Consider the following 24,716-nt stretch of genomic DNA (forward strand, 5'->3'; position numbering starts at 1 on the left):
GGGGAAGGAACCAGCTACAGTGTGACAAACAGCTTCCTTCACACCCCATGGCAAACACACCCCACTGGGTGTGAAGAGGGTGAACTGCATGAGTGCCAGCCAGGGATGAACACTCGGCTGCCTGCTGCAGTGTGACCCCATCTCAGGGCTGTTGGGTTTGAGACCAGCCGCAGTGTTCAGACAGGGTGAAGGGGGTGCATACATGGGGGGTTTTCTGCTTCCATCTGAGTTGTGGCGATAAGCAGGTGTAATTTTCACTCCCTGCCTGGCCTCATTCATCACCAACATGATGGCAATTAGTCATCTCACACTATAAGCGGTGCTAACAGCTACTTTAAATGCAAGCAGAGCCTTAATCTAGTTCTAACTCAGATGGACAGTGATACATGTAATTAGAACATCAAACAGAGGAGGAATGTGATATGTTTATAGCTGAGGGAACCTTTGCATTGAACTATTTCAGGAATAATTATGTATTATCTTTCTTAACATGGCCCAAGTTAGTAAATAATGGGTCATGCTTTTGCATTCAGGGTGTTAAAATATATGTATTTTAGATCCACGTTTCGGTGCTGTCTGATTTGCTGCCTTGCCACGGCATCCATTACAGGTGCAGGTTTAGTGGGAAAGAGCTGTCAGGGCTTCACCATAGCCCATCCTGGGTGGGTATGGGTGCTGGGGTATACCATGTGTTTCCCTTCTGCACCCCCCCCAGTTCTTTCTGGGGTATCTTCCCAAAGCAGTGGGCTCTGATCATGCCTTGATGTCTCAGGCTGGTGGGTGTTTGGGTGCTGCATGCCCCTAAACATGTATTGGCATGTGTATACCTGCCAATACACATGGTGCTCTTTGCAGATGACAAGGAATAAGTGCAGCACCAGTTTCCCCATCGGGGTATGTGTGTGTGTTGTCTATGAGACACAGTTGCAGGGCAGAGCAGTGACATCTCTAGTACTGTAATATGCCTCTCCAGGAGAAAAAGAAACTCAATTCCCTCTATTTGTTCTTTAGCCCTCCAGTGTACACAGCTCTGTGTCAGTGTTAAAGCACTGCTGTTCAGGAGCACATCCTCTCCTCCTGCTTTGGGCTGCGAGCACCAGGCTCACTTTGTCAGCATCACTCCTTCACTGCTCCACACTGGGATGCTCCCAGGGAGGTACAAGGCACCTCGGGGGTTTGGTACCCACAGGATCCCTTGCAGCTTCCTTGTAGCCAGTTCCTGTTACACATCTGAGCTGCTCTGATGGGAACCTGTGTTTGAGATTAATAAGAAGGAAGAGGGGCAAACAGAAGTTTTGAAAGCAGAAACTTTCTCTTTAAAACAATAAACAGGAAAAGGGGAAAGATCAATGTTAAAATTCATTGAGGGGAAAAGAAATATATGGAAATGAGTTTAAATGAAATGTATTTCTTTCTCTGGAGATGCTCCTTTAGAGAGACAAGGGAGAACAGAAACCCAGTGCATGAGAGTGTGAGAGTGAGGCTGGAGGATCAGTTTGCACAGGTATTTATTACATTAGTACTGCAGTTCTTTGATTCCAGCTTTAATTGACCTTCTTTTCTCCTAATGAGCCACTCAGAGAGATGTTTGCCTCTTGCAGCAAAGTGTTACACTCTCCTCCTTCTTCCTCTGCAAATGCACATGCAGGATCCCACTGAAAGAATCACTTAGCCCCTCACTTCTCTCATCTGGGCTGCTGCACCTTGGCTGTGCAGAGGTAAGAACTCTATCAGAAATACAACTGATTCAATGCAACAGCCTCTGTGAGGGTTCTGGAATCTTAGGACATGGCCTTCACTCCATCCTTGAAGCCGGGTTAGAGACACCAGGCTAATGGTCCCAAATTTCCTCGTTCTCTTTCATATCTTCTGTTGGGTGTTTGATGTAAGGCTCCATGTTTTCAGGGTCACCTCGACTGACTACTTTTCCATATGGAAATCCTTCAGTGGTGCATGTAACAAATCAATCATGACTTCAGTGTGGTGCTTTCTCTGTTGGAAGGCAGTAATGAACCATCAGGCAGAAGGCTTGCCTGATGTTCATTAAACCTGGAAATGCCCTGCGGCACAGTAACAACAGCAGCAGTGAGATGAAAATGGAAAGACAAGGCAGGGTTTCCATCCACTGGCAAACCCTACCTCCAGCCAGCATATTCTGGCCTGTGTCCAGAAGCCTTGCCAGGTAAGGGTAGGGTCTGGGCTGGAGGAAGCTTTTAAGGGGTAGGGAAAACACGAGTGAACTGTTTGCCTCTTCAGATCCTGGCCTAGATTCCTCTAAATGGAGGGGGTTTGAGGGGCAATCAGCTTTGTGGGAAGGTGAAACAGGCAGGAGAAATGGCAGTTGTTCTAAGGATTGACTTGGGTTGCCATCATAGATCCGTCTTAGGTCACCTTCTGCTTGGAGCCAGCTCCATGGTTTCACTCAAGTATGCCATGTACACTGATGGCTGCTATGGGCTGTGTCTTCCCCTCGAGTTCTGCATTAGGAATGCTGCATTCGGATCCATGCTGGATCTATGTTCACATTGGGCTGAGATCCATCCAAGTTACTCTCAGGTCTAAATCAGTGCTTCAGTGGAGCAAGGCCAGTTTACCCTGATTGGCAATTCAGGCGATGCTGCTTCTCAGTTCAGGTCGTATCAGCAAGTAGAAGGTTTGCTTGCAGGGGTGGTGTGCAGGGCACTGCTTCCAGATGTGGCTGAACCCTCTTGTCATACCCTGTGTGCACACAGGCTCTTCCCAACCTGGTATTCCATGTTTCTCCCCTGAGGGCTGTGGATGTGGTGGTTGCTCCTGGCCCTGGTGGGTGCACAAGCTATAGGAGTCAGGCTGTTCTCTCCCAGCCCACGTGTTCCCCCTCCCCTGTGCTCTTCCCAGCCCAGATCTGCTCTCCTGGTCAGTGCAGACGATTATCTTGTCTATGAAGAAGAAACCATCTCCCTTCTTATGTTCGCCACAGCAGAGCTGTGTATTTTGGCTTATTTGGGTTCTGCCTTTCATCCTGATACCATTTTGTTTGCTTTTACCTTTTCAGCAATGAGTACCTCATTTATCTCCATCTCCTCTTTTATTCATTGTTTCTTCTTCTGTACCTTCTTTTATTCCATTTGTCACTTCTCTTTCTGTTTACCAGCCCCTCCCCACCTTCCTCCCCATGTATCTTACAGGGCTGCTTTATCACAGCTTTCCAGTTTAGTGGATTAATTTTATTAGTTTCTTTTGTACTTGTCTAATTGACACCCAGTTACACAACACGTTTCCTTTCAGCACCACTGACCTTTATTCCCTTGCAGGCAGAGGTTTTTCTTCTTCTCCAGCTAATACCTTTGCTCTGTTGCTGAGAACCAGAGCTGCAGCAGGGTTTGCTCACAGGGTGCTGAGAGTTTAGGACAGCAACAGGAATCACACAGCAGCTGGACTGGAGAATAGAGCTGAGCTTTCTACCCTCTATAGCCATAAGTGAGTGAGTTAAGGGGGCTTATTTTGACTTCCACTTTGTAGCCCAGTGCTACAAGCTGGCTGCAACAACAGAAATCTTCTTTCAAAGGAAAGTGCAAAAGCTTCGTGAGCTTTGCCAATGCTCCTTGCTTCCCATTCCCTGTTTGCCAGGGCCTGTGCTTGCTCTGCAGCACAAAACCTTCTTGCTTCCAGAAAACCCCAGGATGCTGTAGTTCCAGTGCACATTGCCATCACTTCAAGCCCCTCTGGGCTTTGCAGGAAGGAGATCCAAGCAGAAACCATGTCCTCATTCCTGCTTTCCCCCTGGACACAAGGAAGTGAGGCCAAACATGAGTGAGGGCAACACTCCTCTCTTCTCTTAGCTCTTCTGAAAGACCTGAAATAGGCCTTTTCAGGGCAGGGGGTTGGAACTGGATGATCTTAAGGTCATTTCCAACCCAAACCATTCCGTGATTCTGGGATGGAAAAAAAACCCAGCCCCCAGGAACCCCATAGCTCCCCTGGACATGGGCTCCTGGTGCAGAGCACCAAGCACATAGATCCCAGTTTCCCAGCATGTCCCTGCTCAGAGATGACACATTTCCCTCTCCTCCCTATTCCCTCAGCCAGCAGAGCAGAAATGGCAGTTGACAGCCTTTTTTAGATGTTTTCATTGTAACTTTAATGGGCTAATTCCTCTCCCTGAATTGCCATAATTCAGATTTAATGAAACATGGCTTAGAAAATTAAAAATAATCAAAAAAAAGAAGATTAAAAACACAGTAATAGAGTAGAATGCCCCATTAAGCTGAAGAACAAGGAAATAACATATGTAGAGATCTGATCACTCTGACCCTGCCCTCCCAGTGATGCTGGCAGCCATCGTGCCCTTGCTTTGCCTCAGCATGGGTGACTGTGCTTCCCACCAGGAGAAAACATATAACAACACAGTAATATGTAAATGGAGGTGGGAGGGGAACTGGTACCTCCTCCCTTTGCTTTCTGTGGATCCTGCTCTGTGATCACACACTTCCATGGTCCAGGCACCCAGTGATCCCCATCACAAGCTGTGCCAAGGCATGCTGATCCTACTGCTGCAGTGCTGGTACCCAATGGCTCCTCTGGCAGTGGAACCCTGGGCTGGCTGCATGGCAGCAGCATATCCCTGAGGGGTGAGATGGCCCGAAAGGGGGTTCAGGCAGATCTTGTTGCTGCTTGATGCCTGCTCAGAATGGTCTTGTGTTTTTGGCCTGCTTAAGATCATACATATGGAGATGTGGTTTTTAAAACAGATATTAAATAGTCTTTAATGACCTATTCTGAATCCCATTAGCCAGGAGCTCAGCGTGGTGTGGGTGAGGAAGGCTGGGATGCTTATGAGACTGCTCTGTCCAGGCTGCCTCCTGTTAGACGAAGAGGGGAGAGCTGCACTGTTCAGTGAGTGCTCGGAGCCAGGAGCCAGGGGAGACCTGGCAAGTCCCAGGCCCGAGCGGTGCCTGCTCAGCAGTGCCATGTGCACTGCATACTGCAGCAGCCAGTTTCACATAGCTCATGGCAAAGCCACTTAACAGAATAACTCTGTAGAAAGCCAACCATAATAACAGGAAATTGGGGATTTGCAGACTCAGTTTGTGGAAGGTTTGCTCCAGAGCCTGTGGGATGTCTCCCAAGTGTCCCTGCACCGACATGGGATAAGCCTTGCAGTGCTGGGCCGGAGCAGGTTTGGACAGTGGCACATTAGTGCTCCTGGCCCAGTTGGAGTATTCCTCCCTGAAAATGCTGACCTCCAGTCAAGAGCAGAAACAGTCGAGGGATGTAATTCATTGTGATGCTGAGTCAACATGGGAGATTAATGCTTCTCTTTCATCTCACGACCCTTCATCTCTGTGTTTCAAATCAGGTACCGTGGAAGATAGAGCCCCTAGCATGCTACCTGTCAAAGAAAAGAGCAAAGAAAATAAGTGAAGGACTGCAGACTGCATCAGCTTGGGGAGAGTTACTCATTTCTCTCTGTCCTTTGTAGTTGTATGGGCGGTCTAGTTACATCCCAGAGCAGCGCAGCCCAGAGAAGGCATGTCTCAGCTGGTGGAGATCCAGCTCTGCTCCTCCCCTCTGTGGTTCAGTATGGGCAGAGGGGGCTCTTTGCTGCTGAAGAAGCTAAAACCTGCAATTGGGGAAGATACAATGAAAAGGAGGGGCATTTTCAGGTGTCCAGCATGCTCAACCAAATCAGACTCTCAAGTGAACTGAAAGGAGACCTCCTGCTTTGTGTGCATCCCTCCTCATGTAGCTGAATTCAGCTGCTCTGGGCCATCAGGCAGTTGTGAGTCTATGGGAGAGTGTTACAGACACATTTGGGCTCCCACTCTGTTTTCAGCCTGTGGAAGCTTCCATTGTCCTATGGGCAGATTGGAGTCTATTACCCATGGAGGAGGATGTCTTGTTAAGTGTGACTGTCACACTTGACACACTCACACAGGGAGGCAACATAGAATCATAGAATAGTTTGGGTTGGAAAGGACCTTAAGATCATCCAGTTCCAACCCCTGCCATGGGCAGGGACACCTCACACTAAACCATGGCACCCAAGGCAGTAATTGTGCACTATGCTACTACTGAAAGAGAAACAAGTTACAGTAAAAGCTGGATTCTCTTCTTCCATGCAGAGTTTATAGTAGGACTGCTGCCATCAGATTTTGTATATGTGGGAGATTAAACATCAAAATGAGCCTTTGCAAATACTGTGAACTTTACAGAATCTTGGGTGGAATTGTGGCAGAGCCTTCTACAGGGAATGGTGGAGCTTTCGAGGACCTTAATGGTTAGTGATTGCATTTTAAGTGTGATGCTTTGCCCCTGCAGGTTCCTGAGGCACTGTGACAAGCAAGATGGAAATAGGGGACATTTCTTCTACAATAAGGCCAAGGAAGGGAGAAGGAATCTTTATTGAAGCTTTAAGGGGTTAGTTATTGCTCAGTAATTTCATGCTAGCAACTTACTTACAGGAGAGGAAGGTTGCTAAAGTTCAGTTTGCTTGTCTTGGTTAATCAGGTCCCATTCCCTGAGGATGAGCTAATTGGACAGTGACATTCAGTGGGATAATGAAATAAATGTCGTGTCATATAAAGAGTTAATTAATGACATAGCAATGTTCACCCTGTGGAGGCCTGGAGCTGGAGTTGATGCAGTGTTTTGGATGCAGGGCTTCTCTGTTGAGAAACACCGCTTGGCATAAGTGTGACTCGGCATAAATGTTTGTGGGAGCACATCTATTTGGATGGAAATTGTGCTGGGAGGATTGATGAGGTCAGGGAAAGAAGAGCTCAGGCTGTTACCTGAAGGATGCTGCTTTTCCAGTGCTGCTCTCAGAGGTGGCAGCACTCCCACTGTAAATGAAGACCTTGGAGAGGGAAAATGTTCTCCCCCCAAGCGCTTGCTGGTTCCTGTGTCCTTCGCAGCCAGTCTGTGGGCAGGAACAGATGGGTTGGCCATGCAAGGCTGCAAGGTCAGCAGTATGGTGACTGCTGATGCTGGTGTTTATGGATGCCAGAGAAAACTTGCAGGGAGCTGCTCAGATGGTCTGTGTAGAAGAATATAATTCCTGGACAGATGGAGGAACACAGAAACTTGAGGAATTCATTGTCTTGTATCTGATTGAAAGAGAGTTGCTTATGTACAGACCTTACACTGGGAATTGTAGAGGAGAAATCCACAATGGGAAGAGCTCTTGTCCATCTGCTTGTTCCTCTTGAGGGACGAATGGACTCTGGGAAGCCCAGTAGCAGTGCTGGGGATGTTCACCACTCAGCTGGAAGACACAGACTGGTGTCAGTGGGGGGCAGAATGGGACATGTACCTTGTGTGGATGCGCCTTGCTGAGCACATCTGCTGGCAAACAGCTTGCAGGCGAGAGCTCTGGCCTTCCTGTTACATGGAGCTGGGTTCATTCCTGGAGAGCTCTTCTTTCCTCAGCCTCACTGCATGAGCCACTGTTTTCTGCTGGAGCAGGGCTCTCATAAAGGTGTTTGCTGCATGGGGTCTGGTGCTAAGTCATCAGCTACTGAGCTATTTTAATGGGCATATTACTGTATTTCTGGCACCATCTGCTCCTCTCTCTGATTACTGATGCAAGGAAGGATTAAGAAAGTCTTTTCCCTCTTTCAGCAGGAAGGGAGTTATTAGTGCTTTAAACACACACATGAATCTGTTCTGCATGCCCAGCAGCAGCTGGCATTTCCTCCCTGCCTTTCCCCATGCAAACTGGTGGAGGAAATCTAATTGGTGAGCAGGGGATCTCTAGCTGAGAGCTGTGCTGGGTGCTGGGAGCTGCTGTTTGCTGTAGTTTTTCCCCAGGAGCATGTTGTGGTCCCAGTTCCAAGGCTGGTTTTGCAGGTTGTATCACTGGTTTATGCCTGTGCATTCCTTCCTGGAATGGTGTGGAGCCTACAGACCAACAGAGCGGAGAAGAGGGTGCAGTGTGGGGCTCTCTCCAAGTTCATACCCAGCCTTTGCAGAATGAGCTTGCTCCCAGGAGAGCCTCCTTGTGCAGTTGTTACTCAGTCCTGCATGGAGATCAGGACCACAGGGAGGCTGTGTGTGAGGTTGCTGATGGGCTGAGGGGTACCCTGCACAGCATCCATCAGTGCCAGCAAGGAGGAGATGCTGACACCCATCACTAAAACATCATCTGTGGCAAATGAAAGCAAGCAGCAGCAGCTGGTACCTGGGAAGCCACAAAGAGGTGAAATGGGGGCTCCCCAGGGCTGATCCTCAGCTTGGTCCTGTTCTCTGTTCTCCTGCCTACCAGGCTGCACAGAGCATAGAAATCAGCACACCCAACTGGGGAGCAAGACTGAAAAAGCTGCATCAGAATTCAGTGCTGGCTCTGCTCTGAGTGGGGCTTGCTTCATTTATGGATGTCAAGCTCGCTCTTGGCTACCATAAGCCCACTGCAGAGGGAGTAGGCATGGATAGAAATGACAGCATGGCATGGGTGTAACATGGCACATGGCATAACATACAGGTCTGGAAGAGACCTGCAGGTGCCCTGGGGTGAACTGTGTAGTGAGGATTCAGCTTGTTCTAATGGCTCAGACATGGGAGGATTGCCTAAAGCTCTCGAAGTACAAGGGCTGGGAAAATGCATTGTGTGACATTCCCCTGTCTGTGCTGCCTGGAGTCCATCGTGGACCATATCAACCTCCTTCTCTGAGGTAATCATGGGAAAACACAATGAGGATTGTTGAAGGGTTTTCAGGGAATGGGAGCAGAGCCCATGGGCAGCCCCGTGATGGTGAGTGATGTTGGGCAATATGGCTGGGGTCTCCCCAGTGCTTCATGCTCTTGTGGCTGTTCTGCACTGCTCACTGCTGCAGCTGCCACAGGACCCACATCACAAAATCCCTGTGTCAGAGCTGGAGAAGCCTCCAAAGTCCAGGAGAGAAGTATGAGGAATGGCAGGTGAATGAGCTGCAGGGCTGGGCTCGGGGTGCAGCCTGAAGGGCTCTGGGGTAATAGGAAATGCAGGGCTGGCTGTGGCTTGGTGGATATTCCAGGGACTGGCTGGTATTTACTAGCAGGCAGAGTGTCTGAAAGGTCAGGCCACAGCCTTATGGTTTCTCTGCACGTTTCCTTTGGGCCTGGAGTGAGCAGTTGTGCTCCCTCATCCGTGGCAAGCAGGGAAGCCAGCTATCAGCAGCCAGTAGTTAAAACGAATATGCTGAGCTGGTTGGAGGACTAAACCCAGACAACAGGGGTGGGATCAAAGGAGCTGCTTTGGGTTTTGTACCTGGCTTCAAGCTGGCTTTTCCCTTGAGAGGTCAGCAGACCATGCTGTAGAGATAACCTAGGAGATGTCTCTAGTAGGGCTTAGTGAGGGAAAAGAGGAGCACTGAAGGGAAGAGACCTGACAGAGGTAAAGAACAGGGAGGAAGGACACAGGTCTGGCATTTTACTGTACCTTGGCCTGGGTTTCTTGTGTGTAGCCTTCCTCACTCTCTAATGCTCTTTTCCATCGTTTCTGTGTTGGCTGTCCTGGTAGTGTAAGAGGAAGCTTGTTCAGCTTCTAGGGTACATGGGACTCCTTTGACAAGGCTGCTGCACTGGTCCTGGTGCCAGATCCTGGCCAGGAAGATCCCCTGTATTTCATGGAGGGATCCTGAACTCTTCCTAGAACCGCACAGAGTTGAAGGCTGCACTGAACCAATGCTTGTTTTATGCTGTTGATGTGGCTGAGCCCTGCTGAGGTAAGGAAAGGAGTGGAGAAGAGTGTTAGCATCTCCCTCTTATCCATCTGCTCAGACTCCCTGCGTCCTCTGGAGAGACAAATGGGCACTCTGAGGGTTGATTCATGTGCCCAGCTGCAGATGCCCACTTCAGAGGAGAGCCATCACTCTGCTGTCTGCACTAGCAATGACAGGTGCTTTTGTGACTCCCAGGGTGACTCAAGCAGGGAAAACATTTACCCTGTACAAACCTGTGTTTGCAACAGGCTCTCAATACAAATGGGAATCCAAACTTTGCTGTTTTTAACAGACCAGGATGTGAGAACAAGATTGAGTAAACCATTTCTTAATCAGAACCAGCCTTCAAAGAGCTCTTAAGTCAGACTTCAGACCTCTGTGTTGTAAGTCACAGCCTGCTCTTTACAAAGTGTAGGATTACTGGGTCTGTGACATTTGTGTTTTGCCCACAAATACATTGCTGGAGGGATCATGTTCCAGCTCTCCCAGTGTGTGGGCAATGCTGTTGAGAGCATCCTTTCTCAACGTGACACAAACAGGTACCACTGTTCCCAGCCTCTGCATCCACAGGCAAGTCTGAAGGGGCTCTGCAGCAACCAGGGGCTGCTTCTGTCTCCTCGTGTCTAAAGGACAAGAAGAGTGTATGCAAGCAGCTCTGTAGTTGATGTTGTTGTGCCAGGATCCCATTTGAGGCCATGTGCTGGCTGTGTGACACAGCCTGTTTTCCAAATGCCCTGTCTGTCTCATTGAGGGAACTCTCTCCTGCCCAGCAAAGCTGAGCAGTGCTGCCAGCTCATGCAGGAGAATAAGGCTGGGCTGCCAGGGACTAGAATTAGAGAGGGGTTGGAGTCCTTGGCCAGAGGTGAGGGCTTCTTTGGGGATGTAAGTGTGACTGTGAGGCTCTGGGTGAGAGCTGTGGGGTCCTTTGCAAGGCTGCTGGTGCTGGATTCCATCCCATGTAAGGCAGGTGGATGTTTCTCACCAGGGTGGTGTTTGGGAATTCCATGCATCCTTAGTGGAGGATTTTCCCAGTTGAGTTTCTGAGGAGCTGGTGGGGCAGGCACAGAGAACTGGTTTAGGCAGGTGCTGTATGGTGGGTGTATGGCTGCCATGGAAGTCATAATATCCAGTGTACAGGGCATCATACAGTTCAGTTCAGTGGCTGTTCTCACCCAAGATTAAACAACCTTGAAGTAGCAGGTTCCCCATCCTCCCACATTCCCTCTCAGATGCACCCAGACTCTCTAGCTCAGGTTTGACCATTCAGATGTCCCATTGGAATGAATCTGGGCCCTAGTGGAAACCTCAGCCTACAGCACTCTCAGGGCCCTCAACAGCAGGCATTATCTGGAGTAACCTCTTGGTAACTTAGTGCTCTTCTTGGGGCTGGGGTTTGCTCCGAGGAGCTGAGCCATTCCTCATCCCTGTGGATCTTTGTCTGGTGTCTGAATGGGGGTCACTGTGGTTGCTTGGCTCAGGCAGGGTAGCTACAAGTTTTCATGCAAAACCTTCTTAAAGTGCAGATTGCAATCTGCTGCATAATGAAGAACATGAGGCAGGAAACACCATGGATGTTTTCCCCTTGGTTTTGCCCTACCAGCCTCCCAGTTTTGAAATTGTATCAAGATGCTGCAAGTTGAGAAAAAGGGCATCATTCGTAGAATCATAGAATACCAGACTGGTTTGGGTTGGAAAGGACCTTAAGATCATCCAATCCCAACCATTTGCCACCTCACACTAGACCGGGTTGCTCCAACCTGGCCTTGAACACTGCCAGGGATGGAGCATTCACCACTTCTTTGGGCACCCTGTTCCAGTTCCTCAGTACCCTCACAGTAAAGAACTTCCTTACCTCCAACCTGAACTTCCCCTGTTTCAGTTTGAACCCATCACCCCTTGTCCTGTCACTGCAGCCCCTGATGAAGAGTCCCTCTCTGGCATCCAGCAAGGGCTCTGGTGACATGATTGAACCCATGCTTCCCCAGATGATTCTGTTCAGAGCGGGCTGGAAATGAAACATTAGGAAAGAAAAAAATCAAAGCATCTGAGAGCTGCAAAGTGAAACATTTGCACTCATCAGCTTGGAACTGCATTTGTATTTCAAGGTTTGCTCCATTTCCATCAGCAAAACCACAGCCAGGTCTTAAAATACATCACTGTGAAATAAGAACCACTTTAATTCTGGGTCGAGGAGTCTCAGTAAGAAAACAGAGGGGCAGATTGGTTTGATTTTGTTAGCAGAGCTATTAGTCCAGCTGAAAGAGCATTTCTCCAGCAGCTTGCTTGAAGCCCCAACTGCACAGGTCTGCCTCTGCAATCAGCTTTGTCCTCAGGTTCTCAACCAGCCTTGGTTCCTGCTGCGCCTCCAAGAGCTGACAATGAGGTGCCACATCTCTGGGTGAAAGCACTGAAATTGGCCGTTTCATTTACAGCAATGGTTTCAAATCAATTGTTCTGCTGTTCAACTAATTCCTGATTGCAGCCTTCCATGGGGAAGAAAGGCCTGGAATAAATGATGAGCTTTGCTCCACATTCCAGGCTCTCCACTGCGGTAAGCACATTGCAGCTGGCTGCACGTCACCTAAGAGCGAAGATCAAGTGATGATACTGGACATGAAATATCATCTCACAGTTCATGCCACAAGTGCTGTGCTTTCAGAGCCTCACATGCCTCTTTGGTGGACAAATCTATGTCTTCTGCCTCTGGGCACTTAGAGCTGGATAGGTTTCGGCAGTACTTTTGAGGCAGAGATCTGTTTCAAAGGGATATTGTAACCTGGGAAGCAGCCAAGAGACTTTTCTAACTGTGATTGTGCTTGACACTCGTAATGAAAGCAAATTCAGATCACCGCAGTAAATTTCCAAACCATGAGTCTTCCAAGGGGAAAAAAAAAGAGCTTAGCATTTCCCACCAGGCCCTCCAGATTCAATCTGCATAAGCTCCAAAATAAGTGTATTTTCTACCTTAAACTAATACTTGGCAGCAACTTCCAATTGGCTCATTTAATTAAGTTGGTGTGCAGATCCCATTTGAATGTGTTTAATGCTGCTGCACTGACAGACACACTGATCAAGGGGATTGTATTTTAGTATTTTTATCTGGGTTTAATTTAGACTCACTCAGATTTCTTTGCCTCCTCGCAGCCCTTGCTGCTGTGAGCACATGCCTGCAGTGGGAGGCACAGCAGGGCACCCAAAGGGAGGGAGAAGGGAGCAGAGCAGCAAAGGAGGGGATGAAACGAATGCAATTAGAGCATTTCAAACCCTGGATCAAGGAGTGACACATGATGAGACCTGTTGAATGAACCGACCCCAGAGAAGCTGTGGCTGCCCCATCCCTGGCAGTGCTCAAGGCCAGGTTGGACACAGGGGCTTGGAGCAGCTGCTCCAGTGGAAGGTGTTGGAAGTGGGTGAGCTTTAAGGTCCCCTCAACCCAAACCATCCTGTGATGATTTGTGTGCATGTGTGTCTGCTTAGCACACCCCATGTATACAGGTTTTTGGAATGTGCTGGGGTTCAAGGGAGTCTGGAAGAGGGCTGGAATGTGAAAATGGACAGAAGAGAAAGATCTAAATGGGTGTCCTGTTGAGGACAAGGCAGTCTTTGGAGCTGAGCCACGTTATTAGACCCTGGGAAATCTGCATGTGGGGAGCTGTGTGAAACCAGGGTCAGGGCTTCCTCCTACCCCATTGTGTCTGTGCATTTCCTGAGGCTTCTTCAGTCTTCACTTGCACTGAGTAGTCCCACTGCTGCAGGGCTGGGCAGTGGTAGGTGCTGTGTGAAGACATAGCAAGGAACAGCCAAAGGGCAGTAGCTGTCTACAGGCAGGACACCAGGCTGGGCTTGTTTATACCCAGGTACTGCTTTAGAGCCTCATCACTTTGGATAAATCACCTGATTCAACCTGCAGCCTCTGTATCCTATGGGCAGGCTCCATAGGCGTGGACCAGGAGAGAGGTTTGCCCAGTGTGCTCCCGCATAGGTGGTGATGTGGATGAGGTGAGTCCTGTTGTAACACATGGAGCCCAACTTTGCACTGGAAGTGGTTCAAATGCATTGTTGTAAGTTATTGGGAAGAGAATTTAGCAGCAGCCTGTAGCTGTCAGTGCTGGGCTGTGGTGCTGAAGCAGAGGCAGCTTCTCGGGGCTGCAGCTGACCTGGTGTGGTCTTGCTGTTCAATATATAGCTCTTTTTATGAAAATTGAACCTATTTGAGGGGAGAAATAAGTGACTGTCATGTTATAAACTCCTTTTTCATGCTTTGTGTCAGAGCATCCTTTGGTTTTACTGTGATTACTTGGAACGTTGTTGGTTCTTTTCACCTACCTGTGAACCATTTGCTCCAGTCTCTGTCCTCACACGTGGGATGGTTTTTTCCTTCCCTTGTTTAAGCCTCAAGGCTAATTCCTCCTTTCTCTCTGCAAGGATTTTCTTCCTGCAGCTTTTGTGTGACTGTTTCATGTTTTCTGAGCACTGCTTTGGCATCATATGAACCACAGACCCATCACTGGCTGCCCATTCCCTGCTCCTCTCAAATCCTGCACAAGGCAGCGAATAACCCAGAGCCCAGCGGTGCTGCAAAGACTCAGCTTTGGGCTCAAATCATGTCTCTTCTTGACTGATGCTTCCCTGAGTCCCAGACATTGTGATACTCATGGATGGCAGGAGGAAAAGGATCTCACGGTTTCCATTATACTTTCATTTGTGAGTGGCTTATAAGAGATTAATAAATGATTAATAGGCATTATGGGCATGAGTAGCATAATTTAGCAGGTGATTATAAGCATGTCAGGAGAAGGTATTACCGAATATTATAAGCAACCTATTGACTGTGTGGGCTTTATAGTAATCTGTAAGCATTGCTTTTTCATTCATAAAAACGCCTACTCATCATTTACAAACCTTTTACCACCTCATTTGTGTCTTATTGACAGAAAACACAACCAGAAACAGTAGGTGTGAGAACAGTCCTTTCTTCCACAGTCAGTCCCAAGGGATTTCAGAGCCAGAGGTGCCAAAATACATCCCTGATCCAGAGCAGACCTCTGAGGAGACCTTGTGCTCTGCAGGATGCTGGAGTGTCACCCAGGCAGAGGCAGGCATCACCCAGAGGATGCCTGCAGACACGTGAATGCCTCCATTCCCATGAGGGTGCTGGTTCTGCTGGTTCTGCCCTTCTGCACAGGCCAGGACTCCCAGTCAGGTTTGCACTTCTCAGAGCGTTTCTGTATTGAAATAAACAAGTGAGAAAGAAGGATTTGTTTGCCCTTAGGCCTGTAATTATCATCTTGTCCAGATGCAGAATGAGCCAGTGTTACCCGTGGGCCCATGGAGACAGATGAAGCCACAGTGCAGCTTCTTCATCTCTGTCCTGTCTTGCTCCCACGTTTGCCCACTGAGGTTACTTGGGAGCAGTCAGAAGCTGCTTTTCATGCACCTTTCCTGTGACTCACATGGGGTTTCTTAATGCATTTAAAACAAACAGGCTCGGCCATTTCAGATGCTTTTTTCCACCTCCTGGTCTGAGTTTTCATTTCTTGGCTAAAAAGTAGGAAATACAAAACCAGGGACAAGTGTCTGCTTTGCTTTTCCTTGGGGAAGAAACCAGAAATACCTTGGTGCAAGAAAACCAGGCAGCATTTGGGTGACAACCTTTGTGTGATGCTTCCACAAACCCCATGTGCTGTTGGGTTCCCTCTGGACTTGCTTCCATCCTAAGCAGAGTTTTGCATCCTGCTGTGGAGAACCCATGTGCTGTGTTTCCTCCCCTCCCTTGGAGCCCTGCATGCTGCAGTGGGTTGGAAGGAGGGATGTGAAGGGAGGCTTCACAGCTTTGTGCAGAGGGTTAGCACAGGAGAAACCTTTCTCCCTGTGGTCTGGATCCTACCCAAAGGAAAGCTGCCAGCCACGTGCTCCCCTTCCAGCATGTATTTTGAGTGCTTTTCTCTGTCGGGACTTGCGTGAGCCCATTACAGGCCCCATTCCCATGGAATGCTGCCCCTTTGCTTTTCTCACTTAATCGATTTGGATGAAACCTCCCTGAAAATCCTGTCTCTTTTCTTGCTCTGCTTTTCCCTAATGCAGCCTGCTCTAATACCTCAACAATCCTCCTTCAGATCCCTGTGTAGCCCATTAGTGTGTTTGTACTGTGAGATTTCCTTCCTTTCCCAGCATGCAGAAGAAATCATTTCATGGTGTTTCTCCATCTCTGAATATCGACAGAGATGCTGCTGAAAGCTGCTGCTCTCTGTTCCTGCTTGTACCTGTTCACACTTGAGCTCACACTCTTGCTATTTAGCACTTAACAGTTCCCTCCTTCCTTGGACGAGTTAAAATTAAGCAGAGAGAGCTGAAATACCCTTCACACCCCACACTCATGCCCCAGCTTTGCAGCCAGCGGGTGCTTGGATTAATCCTGTTCAATGTGCTGGCTGGCTCTGCACCCCTCCTGACCCGATCTGCAGTGTTCCAGGCTCTCAGAGAGATGCTTTAGCAGCCCAGTGTCCCTTCTGCTTATTTAATAGTCGCTAAATGCTGCCAGTTCTTGCTGGTCTTGGGGTGAAGTGATTTGATCCTCACTCCTCTGGTGTGGTTGCTGTTGTTCAGGGCTGTGTTTGGAGCCCAGTCTGCATCCTTCTGCCAGGCTGCTGTGTGTGAGCCATTCCCTGTCATGGAACCAACTTCCCCATGAACATTCTAAGGGGGAACATCCCAGTAAGAGAGATCCTTCTGCCTCTTGATTATCCACATTTGATGTGGGCTGTGGGGTTTGTTGCTGTCCCGTATCCTCACACCCGATCCTTCCCTATGCAGACCTCACCTCGCCAACTTCCCTGTGTGACTGAACCTCCTGGGGATGTATTTGCAGGTAAACTCTTGCTCTGTGAGCTTTGCATCTGAATTTCTTCCTCTGGTACAGAAGGGCTGTGAGCAAATAAACTGTGTGCAAAATGGGATCATGGAGGATGTGGAGTTAGCTGTGCTGAGTGATTTGGTAAAGAGCCATAACCAAAGACGATTTCTTGCCCTGACCCAGATTCCTCTCGGAACCATGTGCACATCCCATAGTTTTTCAGTTCCCAACATTAAACATGCAAAGGAGCAGTGAGGATATGTTCACTGTGGCCATTTGGAGAACAAGGTGACTGACAATTGCTGTGTAAGTATCAGACACCCCTACATTTAGAGTGAGAATGAGGAGAAACACCACCCTGCACAGTTGTGTATTGCCTTGGAGCAGTGGTGTCCATGCTGAGAGCACTCTGCTGAGAGATGGGGACTTGTTCCCTGATGCCCAAGGGGTGTTCTGTGGGAGTGCTCCCCAATTCTGTGCACATCACAGCTCACTTCAGGCTCAGCTGAAAGCAGATCTCATCTGTTTCCATACGTGGTTCATCCAGCAGGGAGGACCATTCCTCATGCAGCTGATGGGACTGTCAGGGATGCCACAGAGCGCTCCCTGTCGCATATTTCACTCCTTGTTTGGCTGCGCTGCATCAGGAAGAGCTGCTCTCTAAGCCATGCTGCTGGGAAGCCTTTTTTATGCTCCTATTGAGCAGTCAATAATCTACTAAAATCAAAACTATCCATTTGCCTTGTTCCTATCAATAGAACTCGCTGCTTTTATTAAATCTTTCTGTCGAGCTTGCTGGTGATTTTGATCTTTGTTGCTGTAGCATCTGACTGTCGTACAAGTATAGATGGAGGACATGGTCTCCTTGGCTTGAAAGATTTATCTGTCTCTGCTGGGCTGGTCAGTAGAGGAAAGAGAAAATAAAGAAGGCAGAAAGAGAAGAGACAGATGGTGTGAGATAAAGAGAAACTGAAAAGGCAGACTAAAGATTGATAGGGGAGGAGAGGAGGAGAAGGAGTGAGTGATGGAGGCAGCTGGAGACAAAGCCTGTCTCAGGACTAACAGGGAGGCAGGAGGGCTGATGCCATGGCTGTGGCAGGATGCCCTAGTCAGGGTGAGGACCTATGGAGCCAGACACCCCACAGTGGTAAGGAGGGCCCTGCTTTATCCCAGAGAGGGAGAAGGAAAAGTGGCATTTCAGACACCCTGAGCTGGTTTGTGATGGGCTATCACATGGAGGTCACAGATAGTGTGAGCAGTTTAAGGCAGCAGCTCCTTCCTAGGAAGCTGTTTAATCAAACATACTCTATCTTGTCAGGATGCAAGAAAGCACAGTTAAAATAGGCACATTATGTAAATCCCTTCACAGCCTGCTGGGAGAAGAGAGGCCTAAGAAAGCCCAGGCCAGGCTGGTGCTTTGCCAGCTGGCAGCATGAGAAGCCCCACTGCCATTACCCCCTTGTCCAGGGCAGGAAGAGCAGAAAGCCTTGTGCTTGTCTCCCTCAAAGCCAGCCTGCCTTGGCCATGGGGGTCCTTAGGGAAGGGATGTCCTCCCATCTTCTGTTCTGAGTCAGTGGAGATTCTACTAAGCCACCTCCTTCTGTCTTAGGTGGATTTATTCCATGGTGGATCAGCATCTCTGTTGCTCAGGGAATGGGTTGTGCCAGGAGTTGAACTCAGACATTTATGTCCCATATGAAAAGCTCAGCCTCTGGATCACTCCTGCTCTCTCATCTCTCAATGTCTTTTGTTTCTGGCATGTCCTTACACCTCTTTTCTTCCCTGATCTGGGGGAAATCCTTACAAACACACTTCTTTTCCCCTCCCAAATAACTGCAGCCTCATTAGAAATCTCTGGGTCAAGTGGGGTTCTTTTTAGGTTTAAGCTTTTTTTAGTCTGTCACTTCCCAGGCCCTGCCATCCTATGGAAAAGCAGCACACATGCAATTAGCAGCACATCTCAGGCTCTGTCACCTGCTCTGAGTCCTCTTGCTTGGCTGAGCTGCTGAGATAAAGCGTTGTCAGCTCAGGTGGTGAGATTCAGCCTCTGAGAAATCTCAGCATAGAGCATCCAGAGTGGGGATGAGATGAGCATCATCAGAAGGATGTTGAATGACAGGGCAGCCCAGCCAGCCCTGCTTGCAGTGCTTTTCATCCAATTCTAGACTCCAAAGCTATTCTAATAGCATCATTTCCAGACCACTCCTAACCCTTTTACAGCCTCTGTCTGCTCTTAGCAAGAGGGACCTCCAGTGCTTCCATCAGACTGAGGGAGGAGAGGCAAGGAGGGGTCTGTGTGTTGGAATTGTCTCAGCAGATGCTAACAGCCTCCTCACAGGAATTCACAGCTGGAATTCATCTTACTCAGTGGAAATCTCACTCAGCATCTCAATCCAAACCGAGGTTTCACATCAGGTTTGATGCTTCTTGGCCCAAGCTTGCTCCTCTGTAGAGCAGTGGGTGGATTTTGCCCCGTGACAGCGTGAGAGAGGTTAATCCAGTCAGCAGTAGCTGTGCAGCTGGGAAGAATGAAGGCAAGGCTGTTTAGCAGAGGGCAGTTGGAGCTGAGGAGCCTGGTTTTCAAAGGATAGAGCTTTGGGAATTCTAGGAAATGAGGCAGGACAGGTTTCCAGAAACAACCTGTCAGCAGGGAGCAAACTGAACTAGTTTCTTAGGCAGTGCCAATGCAGCAGTGTGCAGAGGAGCTAAACTTGCATGCACCATCTCTGCATTCCTTTCATTTCCTATCCCCGTATATCCCCTTTCCTGCCCATGGGGCTCGGAGCTGATAACTTGATCTGTGTGAGGAGTGCTAGGAGGGAGGTAGCAGGGCACTGAGCTGGCAGAAAAGATCTCCATCATCTTCACCAGAACCTTGGAACACTTCTGAGCCAGAAGATGGTCAGGAGGGATGCAGAGGGGAAAGGCAGAGATGTGCTGCGGCTGCAGGGGAAGACTGATGGTGCTGAACGCACAGAGGCTGGGGTCACCCTCCCTTTCCCTGCGAGACAGCTGTAATATTGCATTCTGTTGGGCACACCTCATTATGGGATGGGTATTGACAAACGCAGGGAGTTCAAGGAAGAGCAACAAAATGACTGGGGGTAGGAGAGTTCAAAGGCTCTGATTAACAAGGGGAGATTAAAAAAATCTCATTATGTGCAGCCTGGCAAAGTGACAATGAGGAGGGATGAGAAGCGTCTGCACAGGGAGGAAGGAGAAATACCACAGATGGGTAATATTAATGCTCAGTGACTCAAGGGGAAGTCTTAATAAGAGGAGGAAGCTCTGTGGTTAGCAGGTAAACACTCTCACATCTGTTGCGTTAGGCAGTGGGGTAGTGTGCTGTGGGGAGGGATGAAATCTGCTGGGAGCTGGAGAGCTGGTGATGCAGCAGGAATGTGGGATATAACAAGGGGAACCTGCTGGAGAACAAGGTGATGTCTGTTCTCCATTGCTGTGATTCTTTTGCCGTTTAGGTTCCGTTTCAGTAACATGGGCTCTGCGCAACAGGGGAGTTGCCTTCATGTCACATTTCCACTGGATGTCAAACAAATCCATGGATTTATGCCAGTCAAGTATTGGTTCCTGTTCCCTCAGCTTTTCTCCCTCAAATCCTCAAGTGAATCCATCATTAAAGTCATTCTGGTGTAGTCACTGCTCTGGCAAGCTGTGAGCTTCAGTGGGGGTTCACTGGAGGTCCACATTTTAACATAATGACACCGTTTAATGAATCCCAGTGCTCAGAATAGCCCAGGATGGTCTTCAAAGGTCTGGGCTCTGCAGGTATGGGAGAGCATTAGGCCTGTCCCGAGGGCACTTGGCCATGTGTAATTGCAGCAGTCGGAGGCTGTGGCAGGAGCATTAGTGGTGTGTCATGGGGAGGCCATTAGCACTGCTGCACCTTTACCGCTGAGCCCTGGTGTGTGGGATCTCTAATGGCCTCTGTTCATCCCCTCCCTGCAGAGCAGGGTGATGCTTTAGCTCCTCCTGGGGCACTTTGTGCCTTTAGAGGTAGAAGCCTCACTCCTGGCTAAGGTGGCATCAAACTTAGAAAGGGAAATAATAGCGAGGCAATGGAAGTGAGGCAGGAATGCTGTGTAAGCTTCCATGGAGCAGGTCTGGGATGAAAGGCTGTGAACTGCTACAGGCCTTTGTTCTGCAGAGCATGGGGATCAGCAGCAGTGGGTTTGGGTTTCTAGCCCCCAACCACAGTGCGAGGGGTTGGTAGCATGTATTAAAACTGATGGGAGTATGTGTGCACCAAATCAGAGCTTTATCAGCATAAAAAACCCCTTGGAATCCAAAGTTAAACTCAGAGACTAAAAGGCTGATTCTAATTCATCAACTAACCCCAGTGCTCACATTCCCTAATGAAAACATGTGTAACAAGCCTGCAGGGTTAATTTTACAGGGGGTAAAAAGAATCCCAATAAAGCTCCATGAGATTTTCACCTTAAATTAATGTAACGGATGCTTAAAAGCCTCTCTAATTAGGCATTGTTATTAACAGGAATGTCAGGTGAATGGAATCAACCTCAGAGCTGACATTTCACTCCTCAACTGCCAAGTTGGTGTTTAATCCGTAGCACATTGCAGCTGCATTCTAATGGGGCTGTGCAGTGCGGGTGTTGCTGGGCACTCCAGTGTTCTGGGGGTCTTTTGCTGTCCCTGTCAACCTGTGTGGGGGGGGAAAGGATGTAAATAAAGCAAAGCAAAGGAGGCAAGGAAAGGGAGAGAAGGGATGGCTTCAGAGCTGGGAGCAGCAGTTGTGTGATGGTTCTTTCACTGGAGACGTGTCCTCAAGGGACTGCCACAAGACGCCACTTGTGCTGTGTTGTGATGGGTGGAATCAGTCTGGCTTCAGCTACGTGTGTCTTCCAGAGGAAACAGGAGCGCAGCTAAATGTGGATCAACACAACTTGCAGACAGGCTGGGGTTTCTGTTGGGAAAGCACTCACCCACACAGCTGTTACAGACAAACAGGTACCTTCCTGTGCTGCTGCAGCTGGAGGAGCAGTAAATGTGGCAGGTGCAAGTCTTCCATAGGATCACAGCATGGTTTGGGTTGGGAGACAAAGCTCCTCCAGCTCCAACCCCTGCCACAGGCAGGGACCCCTTCCACTGGAGCAGCTGCTCCAAGCCCCTGTGTCCAACCTGGCCTTGAGCACTGCCAGGGATGGGGCAGCCACAGCTTCTCTGGGCACCCTGTGCCAGCGCCTCAGCACCCTCACAGGGAACAGCTTCTGCCTCAGAGCTCAGCTCAGTCTCCCCTCTCTTGGGCAGGTTCAAGCCATTCCCCTTGGCCTGTCCCTACATCCCTTGTCCCAAGCCCCTCTCCAGGTTTTTTGTTGGCCTCTTTAGGCACCAGAAGCTGCTGCAAGGTCTCCCCTGAGCTTTCCAGTGTAGTAAGCCCTGTTTGCTTTAATATAGAGTCCAGAGACCTCCTGGCACTGTGCATGCACCAACTGTCAGACAATATTTGGTACAAAAGAAAACATTTGGGACAATGGGTAGAAGGGCACTTTGATTTCATTAGGAAAAGAAGCCGAGGCAAATGACTTACCCCAAGTCCTCCCTTCTGCCTGGCATCCATGGTAGGCACCTGGAGTCTGCTCAGGATCTCCATGCTCATGCCTAGATCACAAGGTTATTCCTCCTCTTGGGTCTCTCTGGCTGTATAGTCATGGGGTAGCACTGCCTAGAGATGTCTTCAGGTCCATGGGATGTCTGCCCCGCACCTCCTTGCCTGGCACACGCTGGCTCCCTGCAGCCAGTGTTATAAGCAGATGAGAATTCATAGACAGATACTTGCCCTCTCTCCTGAGCCCTGTGCACACAGAGCTGCGTGACCAATCTCAGCAGGTTCCTGCTCTCCTCTTCCAGCTATAACCACACTGTGCTTGTGCCCTTCCTCCGTCTCTTCCCACAGAGGAGCCGAACACCAGGAGATGCTTTATGGAACTCGCTTTTGTCTTGAGAACCTCATTCCCTGGCTGCGTTTTCTGCATTCACCTGTGGTCAGCTCCTGCTCGTCTTTTCTTTCACCCCCACCACACTGATGCCAACATCGTTTTTGGTTCAGCTGGTTTGTAGCCCTTATCCTTTCATGATGTCTTTCCACGTCTCCCACCTGCATCTCGCACCTTCCATCCAGTTTCACCCCCCCTCTGCAGCAGTTGTTTGGAGCTAAATATTCTCTGAAGAACTAAAATGAGAGTTGTTTCTGCTCAGTGTTTGGGCCTTAATTTCTCTCCTCATCAGACTTCTTTTAATTAATGCCTGTAGGAATTTAATCTGTCTACCTTGTTGATACCTCTGGCTATCAGCTGCTGAAAGAAGTGTTGGGAATCTTATCGGCTCACACACAGGCTTTTGGCTTCGGTTCGGCTGGTCTTCACTTCTGTACTTTCCTAATGGCTTCTTTTAAGGTTTCAGACCTTATTTCTTATCTCTTTCCATAGCCAGTTTGCTGGCGAATTAAGCAGTGTTGGAACAGGCCACTTCCATTTCCTTTAGCTTCAGTTAGAGATGAATTATTCAAGCTAGCTAGAGAGCATGCCCTGCTCCTGGAGCCTCTCTTGTTCCCATTTATGTTTATGGGTCAGATCTCACACCAACCTCTGGTGTGACCCAAGAGTTCCTGCTGTTTGTCTGAATGTTGCTCAAGGAATAGCTGCAGGCTCCCAGGGTGCTGGTCCCTGTCATCCCCTTGCTGATGCCTGAGACAAAGCAGGGCTGGGGTGGGAGGATGCTGTGTCCTTATGGTTGTTGGGAGAGGAGAGCACATGGACATGAATTACTGCTTCATTCCTGGGCAAAATCAGAGCACGTTGCCAGAAGAGGGAGGCACAAATGCCTAATGAATTTCCTATAGAAAGGCAGCAGATAAATCTGTGCTCATGGAGGAGTCTGACACAAAACTTCCTGTCTCTGGTTTATCTCTCATCTTCCTCTCCTGCACCCATACATCCATCTTTCCCTCACTCTCTGCACACCTCAGGGCCCCTTTGCACCTTGGCTCAGTCTCTTCCAGCCCACTGATCCCATCACACTGTTTGTTTTCCCCTTGTGCATCTCTCCTCTGCCATTCTCAGTTCCTCTTGGCTCCAGGGAATCACTGAACCCAGGAGAGGAGCATGGACGTGCCAGTGCTGGACGATTTGGCATTGGTAAGGAGTTACCAGTGGCAACACGACACCGTGTAGCTTTTGAACTGGAGGCTTTGAATAGCATCCCTGTCCTTACGCATATGTCCCAGCAGAGAGCCAGGTAGGGTCCAGAGCCTCCTGAGGAGGTTTTGGCTTAACCCAGTGCTAGGGAGATGTGGGCTGCAGGGTAAGATGGGCTGTACACTAAGATGAATGTCATCTGGTGTTGTTCCTGCAGTATTTCCAGGTACACACTGATTTACACCAGCTGCTGATGACTCCACATCTTCACTGAGTCATTAGCAGTAGAAAAGGCCTATTAATTTGGATATACTCCCCTTGGGGCACAAGGGCAGAAGATTTCCCTGCCTAGTCCTGTCTACTTACTTTCTCATTTCATGTTTTGATGAGGTCTGCATGAGAAAAGGGTGTTGAGAGCCAGCTGCCTTGTTGCTATGCACAAGGTATTGTGTTGCTTGGAATCTGATTGCTTTTCTTATGGAAGAGGTCCGTGAAGCTGTCGACACACATCTAACAAAGTTCATTGCCACTCTTAAATACAGCTCTTGAATAAGATACTGCTCTGTGCTTGGTGCAGAGGAAATTCAAGGCAAACCTTTCACAGACCATCGACACCAAAAACCTCCCTTGGCTTAGAAAGAGTTTTAGTTCCTCCAGTGGCCTCCTGCTCATGGCTAACCATGGATAGATTCTTAAATCCCTTCCTTCTGCCCAAGTTCTCCAGCTTGGGAGATGGGGAATATTTCTCCTCCCATCTTCACAGGAGTGTTAGGCAAGCAGAAAACGTGATGCACTCCAATGCTTCCAGCAAGGCTTACAACCCATGCATGCTCAGCTTGGGCTGTGGTGATGCTCTTCACAGACAGTGCCTGTTCTGTGCATGAGGAAGGGCTCATAGAGAGAGGAAATGGTTTCTATTAGATCAGGCAGCAGGTCCAAACACAACAGATAAGCATTTGAGCACCACATGCTTCTTTAGAGCTTGGAATCAGGGGGGTGTGCTCCAGCCAG

The sequence above is a fragment of the Melopsittacus undulatus genome, chromosome 13 (genome assembly GCF_012275295.1).
Source record: "Melopsittacus undulatus isolate bMelUnd1 chromosome 13, bMelUnd1.mat.Z, whole genome shotgun sequence".
NCBI lineage: Eukaryota > Metazoa > Chordata > Aves > Psittaciformes > Psittaculidae > Melopsittacus > Melopsittacus undulatus.